The following is a 24,926-nucleotide window of genomic DNA, read 5'->3' as shown; positions in this document are numbered from 1 at the left end:
AGAGAGACTGGTTGTAAAAATTCTTTCCCAATTTCTACCTTCCTTCTAATCTTAGTTGCATTGGCTTTGTTTGTGCAAAAACTTTTCAATTTAATGTAATCAAAATTATCCATTTTGCTTTTCATAATGTTCTCTATCTCCTGTTTGGTCATGAATTCTTCTGTTCTCCATAGATCTGATAGGTAAACTATTCCTTGTTCTCCCAGTTTGCTTATAGTATCAGCCTTTATACCTAATCATGAACCCATTTTGACTTTATTTTGGTATACGGTGTGAGATTTTGATCTATGCCTAGTTTCTGCCATACTCTTTTCCAGTTTTCCCAGCAGTTTTTTTCAAAGAGTGGGTTCTTATCCCAGAAGCTGGTCTTTGGGTTTATCAAATAATAGATTACTATAGTCATTGACTACTGTGTCTTGCATATTTAACCTATTCCACTGATCCACCACTCTATTTCTTAGCCAGTACCAAGCAGTTTTGATGATTGCTGCTTTATAATACAATTTAAGATCTGGAATTGCTAGGCCACCTTCCCCTACATTTCTTTTCATTAGTTCCTTTGATATTCTGGACCTTTTTTTTCCAAATGAATCTTGTTATTATTTTTTCTAACTCTATAAAATTTTTTTGGTTTGATTGGTATGGCACTGAATAAGTAAATTAGCTTAGTAGGATTGTCATTTTTATTATATTAGCTCAGCCTACCCATGAGCAACTGATGTTTTTCCAATTATTTAGATCTGATTTTATTTGTGTGAAAAGTGTTTTGTAATTGTGTTCATAGAGTTCCTGGGTTTGTTTTGGGAGTAGACTCCTAAATATTTTATAATGTCTACAGTAAGTTTAAATGGGATTTCTCTTTCTATCTCTTGCTGTTGGCTTTGTTGGTAATATATAGAAATGCTGATGATTTATGTGGGTTTATTTTATAGCCTGCAACTTTGCTAAAGTTGTTTATTATTTCAAGTAGTTTTTTACTTGATTCTCTAGGATTCTCTAAGTATATCATCATGTCATCTGCAAAGAGTGATAGCTTTGTTTCTTCTTTGCCTATTCTAATGCCTTCAATTTCTTTTTCTTCTCTTATTGCTAAAGCTAATGTTTCCAGTACAATATTGAATAACAGTGGTGATAATGGACATCCTTGTTTCACCCCGATCTTATTGGAAATGCTTCTAGCCTGTCCCCATTACATATAATGCTTGCTGAAGGTTTTAGATATATGCTATTTATTATTTTAAGGAAGACTCCATTTATACCTATGCTTTCTAGTGTTTTTAATAGGAATGTGTTGTATTTTATCAAAAGCTTTTTCTGCATCTATTGAGATGATCATGTGGTTTCTGTTGGTTTTGGTGTTGATATGCTCAATTATGCTGATAGTTTTCCTAATATTGAACCAACCCTGCATTCCTGGTATAAATCCTACCTGGTCATAGTGTATTATTCTTGTGATAAGTTGCTATAATCTGTTTGCTAACATTTTGTTTAAAATTTTTACATCTATATTCATTAGAGAAATTGGTCTATAATTTTCTTCTCTCTTTTGACTCTTCCTGGCTTAGGTATCACACCATATTTGTATCATAAAAAGAATTTGGTAAGACTCCTTCTTCACCTATTTTCCCACATAGTCTATACAGTATTGGAATTAATTGTTCTTTCAATGTTTGATAGAATTCACATGTAAATTCATCTGGCCCTGGAGATTTTTTCCTAGGTAGTTCATCAATGGTTTGTTCAATTTCTTTTTCTGAGATGGGATTATTTAAGTACTTTACTTCTCTTCTGTTAATCTGGGCAATTTATATTTTTGTAAATATGTATCCTTTTCACTTAGATTGGCAAATTTGTTGGCATATAGTTGGGCAAAATAATTCCTAATTATTGTTTTAATTTCCTCTTCCTTGTGGTAGCTTCACCCTTTTCATTCTTGATACTAGTAATTTGGTTTTTGTCTTTCTTTTTTTAATTAAATTAACAAAAGGTTTATCTATTTTAATTGTTTTTTTCATAAAACCAGATCTTAGTTTTATTTATTAGTTCAATGGATTTCTTAGAAGCTGCAAGGTCCTGTGCAATCTGGACTGTGGTTCCATGATATTTAAATTGTTTCTTTCTGACTGCTTGCAGCACCTCTTTCATCTGGAAATTTTGGAATTTTGCTATTATATTCCTTGGCATTGTCAATTTGGGATCTCTTTCAGGTGGTGATCAGTGGATTCTTTCTATGGTTATTTTCCTGTCTGGTTCTAGGACTTCTTGGCAGTTTTCCTTTATGATTTCCTGAAAGATACTGTCCAGGCTCTTTTTTTCATCATAATTTTCAGGTAGTCCAATAATTTTTAAATTGTCTCTCCTGAATCGATTTTCCAGGCCAGTTGTTTTACCAATAAGGTATCTTATGTTTTCATCTATTTTTTCATTTTTTTTGTTTCTGTTTGACTGATTCTTGTTCTCTCATAGAGTCATTAGTTTCCATTTGTCCAACTCTAGTTTTTGACAGATTGTTTTCTTCTGTTAGTTTTTGTACTTCCTTCCCCAGTTGGCCAATTGTATTTTTAAAGGATTTGTTTTCTTCAGTGTACTTTTTTTCCAATTGGCCAATTGTATTTTTTAAGGACTTTCTACCTCTCTCATTAGATTTTAAAAATCCTTCTTGAGCTCTTCTAAGAAGGCTTTCTGGGCTTCAGACCAGTTCAAATTCCCTTTTGATGTTGCAGATGTGGGTTTGTAGACAGTGTTGCTTCAGAATTTCTGTCTTGGTTTTCATTCTTCAAATAATATGAATCTGTGGTACATTTCTTTTTACTCATGGTTTCTTTATTCCCTGGCCTTTAAAGAGATTGAGCTCTCCTGCTGTGGAACAGAGGACACTGACCCAAGCTTGTGTTGGGAGCCTAGGTCTTGGTCACTGGCTTTGTGTGCTGGGGCCTCTTATGTTGGCAATTGGAGACTGTAGGTTCGACAGCTTACCTCTGGTTGGTCTGGAATCAGCAAGGCTGGAACTTTCAGACAATTCTAGGTTGTCTGCTTTTCCTTTCCTTTAGCTTTCTTCAGCTTCTTTTAGATGGGTGCTGCAGGGTGTTTATCTGCTGGGGCCCCCTGCAGTGTTGTCTCCCTAGTTTCTGCTAACACACTGGGAGATTCCTTTGAGATAGAGTGCCCAGGCTCCTGGTGGTTTTCTGAGCTGGTTTCCACCAGTTCCCCCACCCTCACTGAGGCACTCAGAGGTTGGGTGTTGGTGTTTGCCTGCTCTACCACCTGGACTTCAGGATCTCCTCCTGGTTGACAGTTGGAGAATGTAGAGTTCTGACAGCTTACCTGGTGTTGGGTTGGAATCAGCAAGGCTGGGACTTTAAGAAGACTCTAGGTTGCTTTCTTCAGCTCCTTTCAGATGAATGCTGCAGGGTGCTTACCTGTCTGGGGCCCTTTGTAGTGCTGCTTCCCTTATTTTTGCTGAGGCACTGGTAGACCCATTTGCTGGGCTGCTGCACTGCTGTTCCCCATCTTTCTTCTAGTTCAGCTGTTCCAGGGTTTTTTTCCTGGGGTGATATTTTCTGGGTTTTCAGAGGTTGATAGGGGAGGGTGAGAGCGACTACCTTTTTTCTCCACCATCTTCCTCTAAGTACTCTTTGATCTAGTAATACTGGCCTTCTTCCTGTTCCCCAAACAACACACTTAGTTTACAGGTATTTTCTCTGGCAGTCCCCCATGCCTGGAATGTTCTCTCTCCTCATCTCTGTTTACTGACTTTTCTGGCTTCCTTCAAGTCCCAAATAATATCTCATCTCTTATAGGAAACCTTTCCTAACCCTTCTAATTCTAGTGCCTTCCCATTGTTATTATTTCATATTTTTTTTGTGTATAGCTTGCTTGTATATCTTTGTTTGCTTATCATCTCCCTCATTGAATTGTGATATCCTTGAAGATGGGAACTGTCTTTCACATCCTTTTGTATCCCCAGTGTTTAGCATATGCCTGACATAAAGAAGGCATTTAATAAATGTTTATTGACTGCCAGACTGGCAGGTATTAACTAATGCCTGTGTGACACTAGGGCAATCTGGTTTGATGAAGGAAGAGAAAGAATATGCCTATCGTTCAATAGGAAGACTTGGAAAAATGATGAGGATGATATATAGAAAAGCTTAGGAAGAAAAACTGACCGCATAATTTGCTATGGTATACTTAAGTCTTAATGCATACATGATCCTGCATTGTATTAGATGTCTGTGGGGGTTTTTTTTGGAGGGGAGGGGAAGGGTGATGGCATAGAATAGAAAGATATGGGGAGGTTGTGGGTCAAATGATGCCTGAATATATTAAAAATCTGAGAGCTGGAAGGTACCTGAGGCCTTGTTGTCAAAACCAAATAGAAACAGGAATTATTACTACAACATGCCTGACAAGTGGAATGTTTCTTCACTGAGAAAAAAAAAAGAGCTAAAGAGAAATTTGTGGTTTTATTTCTATTTGGACTTCTGCATTTGCCTTAGTTGTTGCTGCTCCTCTGGCTAGCCAGCATAGAGTTTAATCTATGTGGCTATTCTCAGTGAAGGAATGATCAATAAAGTAATAAACTCACTAGTAGAGAGTCTAAGTCTGTCTCTGCCCTGGTATCTGAGATGGTCTCAGTCACAGGGTGGTCAGTTGTACTTAGTGGTTTATAACAGTTTCCTTTCCATCCTGCTAAATAATGAATGAGTGAGTGATGTGTGAATAAAATGATTTGCAAATGAGTGAAAGCTGAAATCTGTGCTCCTATGCATAACTTCCTATATTGCCATTCCCATACACATTAGCCACAAGAATCAGTGTTATATTCATTGCTTTAAAAATACCTAACATTTCACTAAAGCCTGTGCTAGAGATATCCCTCACCCAAACAAACTGACTTCCATGATGAACTAAAACAGTTCCCACAGCACTGGGAGAAGCAAATATCATCTATTTTTAAGTGAAAATTACAGAGCAGCATTTTAAAAGTAGATATTGCATTTTTTAAACATGTCCAAAGAACTTTGACCAATGAGCTGACTGAATATCCTTCTAAGGAGCAAATGACTGTAGGGGCCAATGTATGGGGCCTGCTGGTATGAAGAACTTTGTGAATACTTCACTGTCTAATGCTGACAGGAGTGGGAATCACAGGAGCTATGCCTAGAATCACATGTCCCAACCCCAGGAAGTGATGGGGCCAGTTGCCAAAATCTTAGGGTTTTTTTAATATTAAGCCTCTAACCAGTTTTTACACTCTTCTCTTTCACCTTCATCAAGAGGCTTCTCAATTCCTCTTCACTTTCTGTCATCAGTGTTATTGTCGGCATATCTGAGATTGTTAATTTTTCTCCCGGCAACCTTAATTCTGGCTTTTGATTAATCTACCCTGGCATTTTGAAAGATGTACTATGCATAAATTAAATAAAGTGACTATGTACAGCCTTGTCATGCTCCTTTCCGAATCTTAAACCAATCAGTTATGCCGTGCTTGGTTTTAACTGTTGTTTCTTGGCCTGCATATAAATTCCTCAGGAGACAAGTAAGATAATCTGGTATTCCCATCTCTTTGAGAACACATTTTGCTGTGACACTTTTTGTTGTGATCCAATAGTTAAAGGCTTTAGTATAGTCAATGAAGAAGAAGTAGATTTTTTTTTTCCTGGAACTCCTTTGCTTTCTCCAGAATCCAGAAAATATTGGTAATTTGCTCTCTAGTTCCTCTGCCTCTTCAAAAACCAGCCTGTTCTTCGGTAGTTCTCTATTCATGTATTGCTGAAGCCTAACTTGCAGAATCTTAAGCACAACCTTTTATGTGAAATGATCACAATTGTTCAGTAATTTGAATATTTTTTTTGGCATTGCTCTTCTTTAGGATTGAAACATAAACTGATCTTTTCCATTTCAGTGGCTACTGCTGATATTTCCAAATTTGCTGGCAAATTTGCAGTTCTTAGCTACTAATTTACAAACTTGCATCTGAGGGGTAGATCTCTTATGTTAAGGGACTATAGTTTTCCACCACCATCCAAAATCAACCACAAGAAGGTAGAACACCTTCAGACTACCCAGCAGTCCAATTATCTCCAGATTTGGGGGTGGGGTGGGGTCTCTGTGCTTACTAAAAGTTCAATTCTCTATCATCTATGTTCCTGAATATTGATATTTATGGGAAGATGAATTTTCATCTTATAACCAATGGCTGGAATAGAAGTTTCATGTTACCTGTGGGAATACTTTGCCTGCTCTGAGCACTCAACAAATCAATTAACCCCAACAAGATTTCTATAGACTACGAACATTTGTAGTCACTCAAACATAATGTCTATACTTGAGAATGGTTAGCCTCTGGTAAGCTGTATCTCTGCTTATTATGCAAATCTCACCTTATCCTCTTGGAATACTGCAGTCTTGAGTACCTCCAAATAAATTTCAAGTTGAATCACTGACAGAATTTTTTACTATTCTTCTTTTCAATTTTTTTTCCACCTCCCAGAACTAGCGGAATGATATCCAATCATAAAATCTCATATACCTGACAATGGCTAAAAGATATAAATACACATCCTCCAGCAGAAATTATAGGTTCTCTGTCAGGGATTCTTAACACTTTGTGTCAGGGAGTCCTTTGAGAGTCTAGTGAAAGCTATGGATCCATTCTCAAATCATGTTTTAAATGCATAAAATTCACAGGATTACAAAGGAAAGCAATTATATTAAAATGGCTACCAAATATATGTATAGTTTAAAAAATCTATGAACCTTAACTGTTTCTCACTAAATTACAGGTGGTACACTGCTTATTTCCCACACAACCTCAGACATAACACCATTACTTTGGAGAATTTCAGACCACTAATAGGGAAATTCACAAACTACTCTAATAACAAACTTCTAAAGCTAAAATTTAACAGAAGAACTTCACTTCTCCAATGATTCCCTGCAGAGAGAGACAAATAATGAACATGCAACTGCAAATCCAATCCTCAAGTTTTTCTAAAAATTTTAAACTTGGCCCTCTTCCTTATTTCTTAAGTCATCAAGCCAATAATTGATCAAGTTGGTTTCTTCATAGGCTTAAGTTCTACCCAGTGTTTCACTGCTCTTCTGCCTCTCCAGACAATTTCCTTTATTAAAACAATCATGCTAATGAACTATGTGAAAAAGTTTAATGACAGAACTATAATTTTTAAATTTTATTTTTTATTTCATTAAATATTTCCCATTTATATATTAAAAAAACATTCATTTTTAAAAATTGAATTCCAAATTCTTTTCCTCCCTCTAGACCCTTTGTTATCCCTTGAGAAGGCAAGCAATATAATAGCACTTATACATGTGAAATCATGCAAATTAAAATTTCATATTAGCCATGTTGCAAAAGAAAACACATACACAAACAAGAAAAATAAAGTGAAAAAAGTATGCTTCAATCTTCATCATTTTTCTGTTAGAATTTTTCATCATGGGTCCTTTGGAATTTTCTTGGATCATTGTCTTGACCAAAGTAGCTCAGTCTTTCATAGTTGATCATCCATATAATATTGTGTACAATGATCTCCTGGTTCTTCTTTCTTCACTTTGCATGAGTTCATATAAGATATCCTAGGTTTTTTTGAAACCATCTTGCTCATCATTTATTATAGCAGAGTTATATTCCATCACAATCATACCACAACTTGTTTAGCCATTCCTCAATTGATGGACATCCCCTCAATTTTCAGTTCTTTGCTACCACAAAAAGAGCTGCAATAAAATATTTTTTATATAAATGGGTCCCTTTGTCTTTCCATTTTCTTTAATCTCTTTGGAATACGGACCCAGAAGTGACATTGATGGGCCAAAAGACATGCACAGTTTCATAGCCCTTTGGGCATAGGAGAACCATCTTGTACATTGTGATTTTGTAGAAACAGACTTCAGTATATTGAAAAATGGAAAGAGTAATCGGATCAGACATAAGTGCCAGCCACAGAAACCTATAAATGTGAAAATTAGTGCAAACTAGCATCAAATCATGATGCTAGTACCTGACTAAGGCAGGGCTAATTTCTGCTCAGCAAAATCCATTTAAAATTAGGGAAGATGATCTCATAGCCATGGCCCAAAGGCTCATTAGATACCCTCCAGTCCTTCCTGTAAGTGATAATTCAAATGATAATTAGAGATTTAACATGGGTGTGTGGGGGGTGGAGAGGTTTGCCTCTCTATTCTCTGAAAAACCCTATATCTACCTCAATGATGTAGCAACATCTTCTATATATGATTCTATGGATATCTGAGAAGAGATTATCCAAGAAATTTTACTAATGGATACTTGACATTCCTAGTAAGCAATAGGAAGAGAGGAGCATTGTTTAATATTTTGTCACTAACTAATCTTTACCCAAACCAATCTTTCCTAGTTTCTAGGCTACTTGAATTATGAATCTGGCTTCTTTTTCAGAGCATACAAACAAATCTTGGAATGACTAGTTGTTATTACTTGTACTATGGCCACTTTCATCCTGGAGAAACTTCTGTATTACATCATTAAGTAATAATAATATAATAATAATAAATAATGCTTCTGAAGAACTATGACTTCCTAGACTGGCCCTTCCTCAATTTCCCAAACTAAGAAGTTCTAAGTATTCCATGTAATTAAGTCAGATGGTAAACCTGGTCTGCTATGGGCACTTGCTTTATTAATTATATTTTTATAAATATATATTTTCTAATAAATAAGAATTTAAATTCTTTTGAGGTATGAACTCTGTCTTATAGTTCTTTATATTTTTGATATCATGGACCATAATAGCTTGTATATAACATATGATTAAAAAGGTTTATTGAATAAATTATTGTTTTATATAAGATAATCAATGGTTGGAAGAAAAGATTTATGTTATCAGTGAGAATATGTTGCCTGTGTTTCTTTTCTATTCATAAAGGAAAGTTTTTTGGGTACTAGGCAGAATAAAATGTAAATAATGGACAGAAAAATGAGAGTGATGTGATTAAAAAGCAATGACCAGTGAGATGTCCAGAAATTTCCATTGAATTTAAATATAAAAGGTCATGTTATTAAAAAAAAACACAAAAAAGTAAGAATGACAATGACAATTAGAGGATGTAATGGAATATTTTACAGAACTCTTTCTAGGGGGAAAATTCCCAAGTAACTAAAGATTAGAGATAATCACATAGGATAAAATGAAATATTTCAATTACATAAGACTGAAAAGCATTTGTATGAACTAAATGAGTGCTACTTATATTGGATGAGAAGCAGTTAATTAGAAAACAAAAAAGAACTGCAGCAAATATCTCCAATAAAATCGTGATACTCAAAATAAATTTCATGATACAAATATAGATCAAGAGGAACCCCCCCAAATAAATGATCATTAACTCAGTCAACTATCATTTATTGAATGCTTATTTTGTGTCAGACATTATATAAAGAAAACCAAAACCAGTCCCTACCCTCAAAAAGCTCACAAATTAATAGGGAGAAGAAACAGCAACATACAAAGAACTTATGTATAAATCAGATATATACAAGATAAATTGGGGGTAATCTCAGAGGAAAAGCACTAAAATTATGGAGGACTGGGAAATACTTCTTGCAAAAGGTAGGATTTTAGATGAGACTTGAAGCAATGCAGGGAAACTAGGAGTTAGAGATAAGAAGACAGAATATTTCACCCATCCACAGTCGCTAAAAATGCTTAAAGTCCAGATATGGAGGTTTTATCTGAGGAACAGCAAGGAAGCCAGTGTCACTGGGTTACACAGTTTGTAGAGGAGTAAGGTGTAAGAAGATTAGACAGGTAGGAAGGGGCAAGGTTATGAAGAGCTTAAAAAAGAAAAGAATTGTGAAATAAGATGAAGCAAGTTTTCAAAAGAATAAATTCAAGCTGTCAACAATCATAAGAAAGAATGTTCCAAATCACCCATAATATAAAGGATGCAAATTAAAACACTTTTGAGATTTCACTTTACACCTATCAGATTGTCAAAAATGATAAAAGGTGAAAATTCTTTGGAACTACACCAAATCATTGACCCAGTGAAGCTATTAAAATCCAAAAAATTTTTTTTTAAAAAAGCAGAAATCTCACATGTACAAATATGTGATAGTAGCAATTTTTCTAATGACAAATAACCAGAAACAAAGCAGGTATCTATTAATCAGAAAATAGCTGAACAAATTAAATTACTGAAGTATATTGTACTATAAGAAATGACAAATATAAAGAAATCAGAGAAACTTGGGAAGACATACAAATTAATGCAAAGTGATGTAAGCAGAGCCAGAATAACAAACCTATTTATATATTGGTTACAATAATGTAGAGGAAAACAACGTAATGATCAAATGTAGTGGTCAGAGCAGTGATCGAAGACTAATAGTGCATCATGCTTTCTGAGTTTTTCACAGAAGTGAAAGACTATAGATTCAGAATGGGGTGTATAATTTTACAAATTAGCAATATGTTGACTTTTTTTTGATTGCCTATTGTAACAATGGAAGGCTTTATAAGGCTGGGTTAGTGAATTGTGTCAGAGATGTAAAGAAAGCTCAACAAGAGGAAAATGTGCACAGAAGAAAAGCAAACAAAAACTTCAGGAGGGGTCAGAAAGAAATCAAAACAGGAAAATTGCCTTACTAGCTTGTTTAATTTCACATTACATCAAATTTGTATTTTTAAAATAAACCATATATAATTAAAATTTACAATTTTATATACAATCCTCTTTCTTTGTTCTCTGTAAATTTGTTACGTTGTTTTTTAAAAAATAAAAACAGATAAAACAAAACCAAACAGTTATGTGTTGATAATTGTTAGAAAAATAAAAACAAATAAAATGAAAAAACTGTCACTGAGATGAAGTCATCAGGCCAAGGACAAACTGCATGCCAGAAAATTAAAATAATATGATAATGTGGCTATTATACCAATGCCAGTAACCTTTCAAATGTTATGGACAAGAGAAGAGGAGAGAAAATAAATAAACTATTTTTTTCAAGTTTGAAAAAAAGAAAAAGTGGCTTTTAAACCTTTTTATCAACCACTTATGATATTCCATAACATATCATTAAGATGATGGTTTGTGAGTATTCAGAGAGGGGAGAAGGTTATCATTAAGAATCAGCATGAGTTCATTAAGAAAAAGTCATTCCAGATGAACCTCATTTCAATTTTTGGCTTGGTTACTCAGCTATTAAATCAGAATAATGCCACAAATACAGTATACATGAATTTTAGCAAGCCATTCAACAAAATTTCTTATGTTACTTTTGTGAAGAAAATTGGAAAGTGTGGAGTAGTTTATGGTAGAAATAGATGCATTTGGAACTGCTTAACATATTAGATTCAGAATCTAGTTAAAGGATCAATGTTAAGCTGGAAGGGGGACTCACAGCTCAAAATGTAATTGGTAAATATTTACAAAATAAAAATATAACACAGCATAGATAATTTTAATTTATATTTGTTTTTTTTTAAGTCAACATGTGTTCCCAGGGCTCTGTTCTATTTGACTTTAACACCTCTTCTTTAGTACATCATAAGAGACTATATTTGACTGTTCTGTTTAACATTTTTTAATCGATGAATTGAATGATAACAAAAATGCCAAAATTCATCTTGTAATATTATCAAATAATATAAAACTTGGAGAGATGACTGATACATTGAAAGACAGTATTAGAGTCCTGAAGATTTTGGATTCTAGGGCAATTTAGAGAGTGAAAGAATCTTATGGATCATCAAAGCTAAGTCCTTTAATTTAGAGATGAAGAAGCTAAATTATAGAGAAATTGAGGGTCTTATACTAAGGTCACATAAGAAATAAGTAGAACATATTAGATTCAAATATAGGCCCTCTAACCATAGACCCAAGGATCTTTCCATTACACCAGTCTGCCTCACTGTGACAATTCAGAGCTGCAAACTAACATTAATTAAGTGAAATTTTATAGGGAATAATGTTGTAATGATGAAATACTAGAAGCAGTTCCAATAAATATGTGAGCAAAGCAAGAATATCCTATTTCCATTATTATTTGACAGATCTGGAAATAATAGCAAGAAGAACAGCAAAAAAAAAATAAATTGTATGCATAATTATAGGCAAAAAATGAGGGAAAAACCCTTTTCTTCTTTGCTAATTACCTGATGTTTTTATAAATGTAATGAATCCCCTTTCTCACAGCATACTCAGGTACCATTTCTTGAGAGAACGTAAAATTGGCTGGTGAGGGAAGAACTCAGGGGTTTTGAGCCAATATGATTCATCACTGAGTCTTCTGATTGGCTCCTAAGTCAGGAGGAATAATGACTCATAGGATATTAAAAAGAAGCAGCTTGGCTTTCTTATCTTGACTGAAGACTTCAAGACAACAAAGATGTGACTCTATTGAGGACTGGAGGAAGTCATGGTCTTTTCTCTGAGTCTTGTATCATGGCAGTACTACTTACATGGCAGCTAGTGCTGGGGATTGCATGTAGGAAAATTTATGCTTGAATCTCTGACATCTCTTGCCTCTTTTGTATTTCTTTTCCTTGAGTTGGAGACCTTGTAAACTTCGAGGTCTAGAGATATGAAAGGCAAAGTGACATCATCTACAACAATGATGGTCAGGAGCAGCAGGAGTAGTATGGTGAGAGGGAAAGTGTGTGTGTGTGTGTGTGTGTGTGTGTGTGTGTGTGTGTGTGTGTGTGTGTAAGGAGTGGGGAACGCTCACTGGAAAGAAGATCAAGCTCGGCCATTTTATCAGAAAGATCCTAGTGTGAAGATAAAATGTAAACTGACTAATTACCAATCTTTCTAATTATCAGCCTCCTAAGCAACTTTATCTGTAGGTCTAAGTTAAGCTACTGAATATGATTAAAATTGCTATTTAAATGTGCACTATGATTCTTTGGTGTTTAGCATTGTCTTCTGTGTAAGAATAAATGGTCAGTTCCATATCCAATTCATATAGTCTGTTATATATATTACTCTTTTTTACTTCATTCCTTTCGGGACAAGCCCTTAGAATTTTAGGCCATTCTAACTACTAAAATTAGCAAATTCTTCCAGGACTGTGAGGTGAGAGTAATAAAATGATGAATGTGAATCTAGAGGATCCTATTTCCTATAAGTAGAATTCTTTCTCGGTACAGGACAAGGAGTGTTATAGGTTGTGAGATGCAATGAGTTTCACTTAGGAGTCTATGTTAGACTTCAAAAAATCCAGATGATTAATAAAAGGGACTATGGACATCTTTTAAATGTATGTACATACGCATGCATTTATGTGTACATGTGAATTTGTACATATATGTGTCATCTATACATGCATATGCTGGAGATATAGTTGGAAAGGAGCTCATGTGAAAGCAATAAAGAGTTTTTTTTCCTTGAATTTCAAGCTCAACCTGAATTTAAATTGTCATGTGGTTCTTGGAAAAATATTTTAGTAGGGGAAACTGAGAAGTTAACATATGTCAGTCAATTAGCTAGCACTTACTAAGCTCCTACTATATGCCAAGCACTGTGATAAACATTGGAGTGACCAGGAGATTAAGACACCTGTACACCATGTCATAGGGATTGTGGAATTGTGTTATGGAGAAGAGAAGACATGAGGTTGACAATTCAGCTATTTTAAAGTATATAAAGACTTAATATGTATAAGATAGATTAGGCATCACAGAATCACATAATTTCAGAACTGGAAAGGATCTCAATGCTCATCTTGTTGAAGCCATATGTCCAGCATTTTCTTTGAATCTTTCCAATAGAAAGGGAACTTATTGCTTCCTGAGACAACTCCTTTCACATTTAGAAGGCTCTAATTTTAAGGAATTTTTCATTACCTCAAGCCTAAATTTGCTACTTTGCAAATTCCACTTATTACTCCTTATTTTGCTCACTGCCACCAAAGAAAACAAGTCTTATCCATCTTTCATGATAGTTTTTTCAAATAGTAAAAGACACTTATGATGTTCCTTAGAACCTTTTCTTTTGCAGGCTAAATATTCACATTTCTTTCTTCGCCTAACCATCTTGGTCCCAGGGTCAGGCTGCTGAGGAGGAGTGAGTATCAGAGTTAAGTTAATCTTGTTGGAAGATGAACTACTGAAGGCAGTGGTCAAGTCCAGATCAGAGGGCTGCGAGATAACTTTTGACTAATTCTGAGTTTAAAATGCACAAAAACCTCCAGATATTTTTTTTCAGACAAACTAATATCTAACCAAAATTCCACCACATGTATTTGTGAACTTGATTTTTGGAACATCAGTGTAAGACTTTTATGATTATTTCTATTAAATTTCCTCATATATTTGGCCGCATAGTCTGGTCTACAAGATTGGTTTAGAGTCTGAGCCAGTTATTTACTATCTTATTTATTCCTCTTAGCCTTGAATTATCTACAAATTTGATAAAGATATCATTTATGCCTTCAACCAAGTCATTTATAAAAAAATAAAACAAAATAGGATCAAATAGAGAACCCCAAGTTATCCCACTAGAAGTGAAGCCTCCTTCCAAGGTGACAGCAAATTATTAATGACTGCTTTCCATCTCACCATTAAACTATTTTCAAATTCTCTTAATTGTACTATAGTCTATACCACATCTCTTCATTTTTCCTAAAAGAATAGCATGAGAAATTTTCTAGAAAGAGAAAAAAACTTCACTAAAATCTAGATAAACCGTATCGATGACATTCTTCAGTTATTCCAATTTAGTGACCTTGTCAAGAAAGGATAGGAAGCTAGTCTGGCTTAACCTATTCTTGATAAAGCTGCTCTTGCTCTTTGTGATCATTGTTATTTTTCTAGAAGTTCAATTATTTCTTTAATAAGAAGTCCTAGCATTTTCTAGGACTTGATGTCAAATTCATTGGCCTATAGGTTGCGATCACATTCTCTTCCATTTTGGGAGGGAAGGGTGAGAATCAGAACATTTTTTCATTCCCACCACTGTGGTATCTCTCCTATCTACCTGAATCTTTCAACTATCATCACAATAGCTTAGAAATCACAGCTGCCAATTCTTTTCATATCTGAATCTATGTTTATATGGGGAAAGTGAGATGAACTCAACAGGAGAAGCTTGTTCTGCTCTAATTTTTCCTTGTCCCAGGGATTGGGCTAGGATTAAAGGGTCAAATTATAAGGAGGAAGTTTTCTACTCAATTTCCAGGAAAACAAATACAGCAACTGAAACTAAAACTTTCTGATATTTAGGCATCTCTAAAATTTGAATAGATGGACTAGGGGAATAACAAATTGACACTTAAATTATTTGAATTGAGACTGTATGCCTACTTGTAAGAGATACTGTACAGAGAATTTCTGTTATGAGTAGATAATAGAACTCTTAGAGTGCTTCCAACAATATAATTCAGAGATACTGTTCACTAGTTTAGTAGTGTCAAACTCAAATGAAATGAGGATTGCTAAATTCTATTCAGAGATGCCCAAAGGTATACATGGACTTAGAAAACCACATGTTAATATTATCTATATTTAATTTTTATTCATTTTGTTAAATATTTCCCAATTGCATTTTAATCTGATTTGGGCTGCACTAGAAATTGTTATTGCTCACAAGCCTTAAGTTTGACACTTTGGACCTAGTGTGCAGGCAGCTCTTGGTCCTCTATTCACTTTTCCATAATGCAGATAGCAATTCACTATCAACCTAAATTTCTATGTATGTTTCTATGTAAATATAACACTTGTGGGAAGGGTAGTGTATTTTGCAATTCACATTTGGTTTATATTTAAAAGTATAGAGTAAACATTCTGAAAATATAGTCAGAGGAGTGCTTTTTTTTCATGTGTATATAGGTAATACTTGCTAATGAAAGTATATAACAAAGTTAAAAAAAAAGAAACTAAAAAAAATCACTTAATCTCCCACCCCAAGAAAGAGAATTTGAACAATATCATGTGTCTTGAACTTAAATCAGACTTTCCTTTGCTGCTCCAATGAATTCTTTTATGAAAACATGCTGTGCATGACTACCTTGTTGACACACACAGTCAAAGCTGCTTACTTTGAATGAGTTTGCACACACCGCTTTCCAAACTGAGTTGGGAGAAACCATTGCAGAAGTACAAGACAGAGCTAAATGCCTCTTTGACAGTTATTTACCATTTAGATGTTTTCGTTGGTCAAAAGCATAATTCCACGAAGCATAAATTAACTACATTGGGGCCCTTCAAAGGATGCTTGCCTTTTCCCTCTGTATTTTCTGTTTGAAGCTATCCCCAGCTGGGGAGGGTCTACAAGTCATTATCTTTTGTCATCTGTTCAGTGACTTATGAAATGAGTTGTTGGTCTTAGTTAACATCCTAGCATGAACAAAAGCACTTTTACAATTGAGGGCCATCAGTGAACTGCTAGAATCCGGGAAAAAGAGTAAAAGTATGGATTGGTTTTAGAAATGAAATGACAATTTTACCTACCAAATGTATCTGAATTAAAATACGTTAGCCAGCTCCTGGGACAGAACTGGAAGAACTTTCACTTATAATCTAAGCATTTTTTAGATAATGCAAAGCAAAAGAAAACAAAAACAAAGACAAAAATCTTAAGTCTTTGGGGCTGTGAATGGCATCTCACATGAGCATCAATAAAGGAATAACTATCTCTGCTAAGGTCAGGTGCAATACTTTGGAGACATTTGGTTGTTTTTTAAGATATTGGGGATACTAAAGTAATATTGGACTATCCATCCAGAATCCCTTATTCTACTTGCATGAAAAGACTACATCCTTTTCTGGTCATACTTTTGCTTGGGGATATCTCTGATACCACATATCGAAGGCAAATCACTAATAATACAGTGGCAGCCCACTTCTAACCACCATGTGCCTTTCCATTGTTCTTTGGGGTAGTTGTAAATTTTAATCCTTCTAAGGGTGTAGGCTAATGACTTTACAGCCATACAGCCTCATGGAGAGAATGTTGAGTTAATGAGACAAAATTTTATGGTAGTGAGCAGTTTGAAATAATAGAAAACACTGCACAATTTATTAAATGCTACCTAGTACCTATCTATATGTATATATAGTACCTACACACACACACACACACACACACACACACACACACGTTTCTATAAACATTGGACCAAACCTGTGATTTTTTTCAGTATAAAGAAACTGTTTCTTCTAGTTCAGATTATACTTTCTCAGATTGTACAAATTGTACAGCTCAGGTTATAGCTTCAGATTATAGTTAATAGTCTTAGTGAGTTTCCTGGAACCCCAAGACGTTAAGTAATCTCTATGCAGTACATGCATGATTGAACCTAGGCTATGCCAAATTACTCCTATAAAATACATAGATGAATATATTTTTGTGTTTGGGACCCATCTTTAGACGGTTAAAGATGTCCTGAACTAGGCAGAGACTCAGGTATGCAAGTCACACAGGAATTGCTTACTGTACATATATATATATAGATAGATAGATAGATAGATAGATATAGATATAGATATAGATATAGATATAGATATAGATATATATTTATTTATAGAGAAATATAGATTTAGATATAGGTATAGGTATGTGTGTATATAAAGCTATATACATATGTGTATATATGTATACATATATGTACATATAGGTATATGGTTTTTATAGTTATAGTTATTTACTGTGAATAATTAATTATATATTTGCACACTCACGTATGGATACATGAGTGTGCAAATATATAATGATAAATATAAATAACCATAAATTGTTAAAATGTGCTTGTATGGATGATTTCATTATGCCTTGCTTATTTAATTATATCTCCTTTGGAACACAGTACAGAGGGAAGTGGCTAAAGTTTCTCATTGGTTAGAGGTGTCATTAACTACAAAAGATCAATAGGGTGGATTCACACAAATATCATGACTCTAGACTAATGGAAAAATGCTATCATCCAACAGACAGTTAGAATTAGGGGGCAGAGCAAGGGTTCTGAACCATTTTGTGTCATGGACTTCTGTGTCAATTTGGTGAAATCTATGACCTCTTCTTAGAAATATGGTTTTAAACCATAAAACAACATATACATAATTACAAAGGGAACAAAATGCATTGGAATATTATACCATATTTGTTTTAATATTTTTAAAAGCTTTTAAAAATTTTTAAGTGTTTTTTCTTTTAAAGATTCTGAGCTAAGAACCCCTGATAACATTAGCCAGCTCTCTGAGAACCATAAAGAACTTGGCAATTACCCCTAAGCCTCTTTTGGTTTTGCCTGGAGTACGAAACCTTAGAGGGAATGTGGAACTTCCAGTGCTTGACCTCCATAAGTACATTAGCTTCAGCCACTTGGCTTGTTGTGCCTTTTTGTAATTGAATGCATATACACGTGTAAATAATTCTAGTGCATATAGGTATGCATACATGTGTTATATTAATATGTAAATATTTGAAAGACCTGCAATTTTGTTAATCCAATTCCAATAGACGTACGTATATCTATATATATGTATGTATGTGTATATATATATGTATATGTATATATATACATACACATATGTGTATATGTATATATATACACACACATATGAATTAAACAGATTTGGTAATATGAAGAGGTTTAATGAAGGACATTTATTCTTTAAGAGAAAGAAACGTTTGGAGAATCTTCTAAAAATGATTTCATTTTTCCCCAGTTAAATGTAAAAAAATTAATATTCATTTTTAAAACTTTGAGTTCCAAATTCTCTCCCTTCTTCGCTTTATTCCCCCCTCCACTGACAAGGCAAGCAATTCAATATAGGTTATACATGTGTAGTCTTGTAAAACATTTTCATATTAATTATGTTGTAAAAGAAAACATAGACCAAAAAAAAAAAACCCAAACCCAAACCTCAAGGAAAAAAAAGGAAGCAAAAAAAACCAAGTATCCTTCAATCTGTATTCAGACACCTGGGGATTGATAGCAATTTTAGTCATAAGTCCTTCAGAGTTGTCTTGGATCATTGTACTGCTGAGAATAGCTAAGTTATTCACAGCTGATCATCTTACAATATTGCTGTTAGTTTGTACACATACATTTCACTTTTCATTAGCTCATGTAAGTCTTTAAAGGCTTTTTTCTAAGAGCATCCTGCTCATCGTTTATTATAGCACAATAGTATTTCATCATAATCACATGCCACAGTGTGTTCAACCATTACCAAATGATGGGTTTCCCCTAAATTTCCAATTCTTTGCCACCTACAAAGAGCTGCTATAAATATTTTTGTACATATAGATCCTTTTACTTTTTTATCTTTTTTAGGGATATAACCTAGTAGTAGTATAGCTAGGTTGAAGGGTATGCACCATTTTATAGCCCTTTGGGCATAGCTTCAAATTTCTCTACAGAATGGTTGAATCAGTTCACAACTCCACCAGCAATGCGTTAGTGTCTCATTTTCCCCACATCCCCTCAAACATTTGTCATTCTGCTTTTCTGTCCTATTAGCCCATCTCTAGATATAACGTAGTACCTCAGAATTGTTTTAATTTCCATTTCTCCAATCAACAAAGAGTTAGAACATATTTTCATATGGTTATAGATACTCTGATGACCTCGTCTGAAAACTGTTCATGTCTTTTGATCATTTATCAGTTGGATAACAGCTCTTATTTTTATAAATTTGATTCAGTTCTTTACATATTTCAGAAATGAGGTCTGTATCAGGGAAACTTGCTTCAATTTTTTTTCAGTTACTATTGCTAATTGTATTTCCCTCCTTTCTATTTACCTCCTATTTATTCTATTCTCTCTCTCCTTTCACCCTGTCCCTCCTCAAAAGTGTTTTCCTTCTGACTACCCACTCTCCCAATTTTCTCTCCCTTCTATCACACACCATTGTTTTATTCTATTTTCTTCCTATTTTCCTGCAGGGTAAGATAGATTTCTATACCCAACTGAGTGTATATGTTATTCCCTCTTTGAGCCGATTCTAATGAAAGTAAGGTACATTCAGTCCCCCTCACTTCCTCCCTCTTCCCCTACATTGTAAAAGCTTTTTCTTGCTTCTTTTATATGAGGTAATTTACCCTATTCTGCCTTTCCTTTTCGCTTTCTCCCAGGAGTACATTCCTCTCTCTCACCCTTCAATTTATTTTTTGTTTAGATATCATCCCTTCACATTCAATTTACATCTGTCTACATATACTTTTTTTTAACTTCCCTAATAATGAAAAAGTTCTTGTGAGTTACAAGTATCATCTTCCCATGTAGGAATGTATATTAAGTCCTTCATGATTTCCCTTTCCCATTTACCTTTTTCTGCTTCTTTTGAGTCTTATATTTGAAAGTCAAATTAAGCTCTGGTCTTTTCATTAAAATTGCTTGAAACTCCTTTATATCATTGAATATCAATTTGGTTTCATTTTATTGTTTCTTGATTTCTCATAAAGCCATTGGCTTCCATTTTCTCAATTCGAATTTTTAAGGAATTATTTCCTTCAGCGAGCTTTTGGACCCCTTTTCCATTTGGCCAATTCTACTTTTTAAGGCATTCTTCTCCTCATTATCTTTTTATGCCTCTTTTGTCATTTGACCTAGTCTGTTTTTTAAGGTGTTTTCTTCAATTTTGTTGTTGTGTGTGTCTCCTTTACCAAGCTGTTGACTCATTATTTCATGATCTTCTTGCATCACTCTCATTTCTCTTCCCAATTTTTCCTTTCATCTCTTACCTGATTTTCAAAATCCTTTTGGAGCTTTTCCATGGCCTGAGACCAATTCATATTTTTCTTGGAGGCTTTGGATATAGGAGCTTTGACTTTGTTGTCTTCTTCTGAGTGTGTGTTTTGAATTTCCTCATCACCATATTAACTTTCTATGGTCAGAATTTTTCTGTTGTTTGCTCATTCCTCCAGCCTATCACTGGACTTTTAACTCTTTGTTAAAGTAGGATTCTATTTCTAGGACGATTCACTGTTCCAAGCTTCAAGGGTTTTGTGCAGATGTTTCTTTTTCTTTCTTTCTTTTTTTTTTTTAGGCAATTGGGGTTAAGTGACTTGCCCAGGGTCACACATCTAGTAAGTGACAAGTGTTTGGTCTGAGGTTGGATTTTAATTCAGGTCCTCCTGACTTCAGGGCTGGTGCTTTATCCACTGCACCACCCAGCTGCCCCTTCTGCAGCTGTTTTCAAAGATACTTCTAGAGACATGTAAGTTTTCAGTTTTTCCAAGGTGATATGATCTAAGGAGCGATGTGTCTACTACTCTCCTGGCCTATGCTGATCTGTGAGCAACCACAAGCCCTTTTTTTCTGCCTTGGAAGTATGGAAAAGGGCCATGCTGTATTGCTACTACAAATTCTGGTGTGCTGGTGCTCTCCCTAACCCTGGGTCTGCCACTCAGGACAGTTATCCACATCTGAGTATAGGCAAAGAAACAAAGTCCTGCCTCTGTTCTAGGAAAGAAACCCCTGTAATGTCCTTCTGACCAATTGTTTGACCCCCTTACTTTCTGTGGACTGAGAGAGACTTCTTCTTCTGCTGATTTGGTGACTCTCAAGGCCTAGTCCTAGTTTGCTGGGGTTGGGGCTGTGCTGCACTATGCTCCACTCTGACTCAGGTGCAACAGACCTTCCCTGCTGAGCTTCTAAGTTGTCTTTGGCTGGAAAATTATTTCACCCCCTCCTTTTGTGGGTGCTGCTGCTCTAGGAATTGGTTTATAGTATCATTTAAAGGTATTCTGATGGGGAGTTGGAGAGAACTCAGGTGAGTTACTGCCTTTTCTCTGCCATCTTGTCTCCATCCTGACAATCTTGATATTGATAAATTATTCTTTTGTTTTGCCTCTGTCAAGATATATTTGATGAGACAGAGAAACACCTTAGGTGAACGTATTTTTTCTCCTTTTTATATCTTGCTTAATGTCAATACTCATTTAATTAAATCATCTGTGTTGACTTGTGTCATACAACCCTGCATAATTTTATTATGTGAATAGGAAATGCCTGATGTGAAGTGATTCTTCAGAACTTCATTTCATTCTATAAAGTCAAAGTCTTTTAAAAAATAAGGAAAGAAACATTGAACAGAGTGGAATTTTTTTTGTTCTTTTAATTTATGTGTCTTACCATAAAGATAGGATCTTCAATAGAAAATTGGCTGCAGAATCTAAGATATCTCTCTCTTTTGTTTATATAAAGGACACATTCAACATGTGCATGAACCATTCTTATGAAGATATTTAAGAGAGTGAGAAAATAAGCACTGGGATTTTACAGACAACTGCTTAAAGTAACTATCTCTATACAGTCTTATTAAAGTCCTAACTAAAATCCCAGCTCCTTCAGTAAATATTCCCCAACTCTTCTTAATTCCAGTGCTTTCCCTCTGTTAATTATTTCTTATTTTTCCTGCATATAACTTATTATGTATATATATATGTTTGTATGCTGTTTCCCTCATTAAATTGTAATCTACATGAGGGCGGGACTATCTTTTGCCTCTTTTTGTATCCCCAGCACTTAATGAAGTGCTTATCACATAGAAGATGCTTAATAATTGTTGTTTGAGGGGACATCTAGGTGGTGCAGTGGATAGAGCACTGGCCCTGGACTTAGGAGGACCTGAGTTCAAATCTGACCTCAGACACATAACACTCACTAGGCAAGTCACTTAACCCCATTGCCTAGCAAAAGAAACAAAAACCAAACCAAACCAAAACAAAAAAAAAATCATTGCTTGAATTGAAATATGACATATATATTCAAATATACACACATTCATGCATATGTGTATTTGTGTACATATATGTATAAACACATAGATATGCATAGATATATGGATAGTTTGTTGTATAAAAGCATCATCAGTGATTTTTAAAATATTTCTGTCTTTGTGATATCTTGATCATTGATCCTTGAATTAATTTAAAGTTGTATTTCCTATAAAACGGATATTTTTTCCCACCTATATTCTGTCAGGCCCAGCTATTTTACTTAAAATCATCTTCTTAAGCATCATGGCTAATTTTTCACAGAGTAAATCATATTGAATATTGAGGTAGCAGAAGATATTTATGATGCTTGTACTGTTGTTTTCAGTGAACATAACAATAAAAATGACAGTAGACTTGCTGTGGTTTCAATCTCTTTATTGTCTCTCCCTGGTTGTACCTGCAAATACTCTTAGGTCAAGCTGGCTTAATTTGCTTTTATGCCAAGTTATTTGAAGCCTTCAACTGTTATTTTTTCCCCTTCTTTTGTGGAGCAGTACTATGGACAGCCTTCCATTCTTTCCTGTGAAGGCCAAACATTAGACCTAACAGGGAGCCTAAAGGAGTCCCCAAATTCTCTGAGCCAGAAAACCTTTGATTTAAATCATTTTCTTAGTGAAGACACTGGCAGGTCATAATCTGACAAGTTATTGACACTGTTGTTTAGCCCTCTCTCTACACTAGACAATACTTGCTTTAACTAATCCTTGATAAGGTACCAAGCCCTTTTGTTCTTCTTCTTCTTCTTCTTCTTTTTTTTTGGTGCCAATTTTAAATAGATTTTATTCTCCAAGATAATTGCATTTCCATTGGTTTACATTACTATTAAAATGCTATATTCTTCACTCCTCACCTTCTGTTCACATAAAAGTATTCAGAATGGCCAGATTTACTCAATAGCTTAAGGGTTGCCACTGAATTGGCCACAAATTGGGGTCCTTCAATATTTGGAAAGCACTGTGGAATGCTCTTTATTCGAGGTGTTTAGTCTACCTCTTGAATAGTAGATTCAGAAGACACTGCTCATATAGAGGTACTCCACTCCCTGGGAATCTGGCAGGCTTGCCTCCTAGCATGCCTCTCTGTAGTCCAGTGCAGTTTAGTAAAGATGGGGTTGAAGGCCTTCTCCAATATTTTTCTGCAGCTCAAATTCTCCTTTCTCTGAAGTCTTATTGTTTTTTAATCAGTTGATTATTTTGTTACATTTGTTAAGAATCTTCTGCTTGTCTTCATCATCAATTTTGCCTTGGAGTTTCTCATTGTCTACTGTAGTCTTTATGTTTAAAGCATAAGCCTCAAGAGAATTCTTGGAAGACACCTTGTCTCTCTACTTTTCATCTTCGGCTTTTTATCTCCCAGCTTCTTGGGCTGTATGCTCAATGTCTTCTTTGCTCAGACTACTTTTGTCATTGGTAATAGTGATCTTATTCTCCTTGCCTGTGCTCCTACCCACAGAAGACACATTGAGAATGTCATTTGCGTCAATGTCAACTGTTACTTCAATCTGAGGAACACTCCTTAGGGCAAGGGGGATTTCTGTGTGCCCCAACTTGCCAAACAGATTGTTATTCTTTGTTATTGCTCTCTCATCTTCATAAACCTGAATAAACATAGCACATGAGTTGTCTGAGTAGGTAATAAAAGTCTATGTCTGCTCAGTAAGGATTATAGTATTGCATTTGAACAAAATGGTCATAACTCCAACAACAATTTCAGTATTGAGGGAAAGAGAATGGATGGCTGTCCCCAGCAAGTCCTGAACATGCTCATATTTCTTTCCAGACAAGATGTCAGCCTGGACAACTGCACCATAGGGAACAGCCTCATCAGGATGGTTGATCTTGTTGATCTCCTTGCCATGGAAGAAGTCCTGCAGAAGTTTCTGGATTTGGAGGATATGAGACTATACACCAAAATAATGTCACAAATCTGTGATTTATCTAGTTTTTCTTGTGTCTCAACTTCAAAACTAAAATGCATTGAAAAAAAGATAGCTAATATTGCTTATGTAATTTGATATTTTTATGAGTGTAAAAAGAGAAAAATAAAGAGTGAGCGATGATGAAATGTATTATCCACTTTACATGAAATCACTAATTAGAACTTTCTCTACAACATAAATGACTTGTGCCTGTTGATATTTCTAGCATGCCTTAAATATTCAGGAAAGTATTGATTTTGAATGTCAAACTCTT

The 24,926-nt window shown here is 34.8% G+C and overlaps 1 pseudogene; it reads right to left on the bottom strand.

Annotated features, from left to right (window-relative positions):
* Positions 1–23,754: 23,754 nt before the first annotated feature.
* LOC144456544 (heat shock cognate 71 kDa protein pseudogene) lies at positions 23,755–24,711 on the bottom strand (annotated as a pseudogene).
* Positions 24,712–24,926: the final 215 nt, after the last annotated feature.

The sequence above is a fragment of the Phascolarctos cinereus genome, unplaced genomic scaffold (genome assembly GCF_003287225.1).
Source record: "Phascolarctos cinereus isolate Bilbo 61053 unplaced genomic scaffold, phaCin_HiC Scaffold_4;HRSCAF=312, whole genome shotgun sequence".
NCBI lineage: Eukaryota > Metazoa > Chordata > Mammalia > Diprotodontia > Phascolarctidae > Phascolarctos > Phascolarctos cinereus.
Note: the sequence above shows the minus strand (reverse complement) of the source record. Positions and strands in the feature narration are given on the sequence as shown.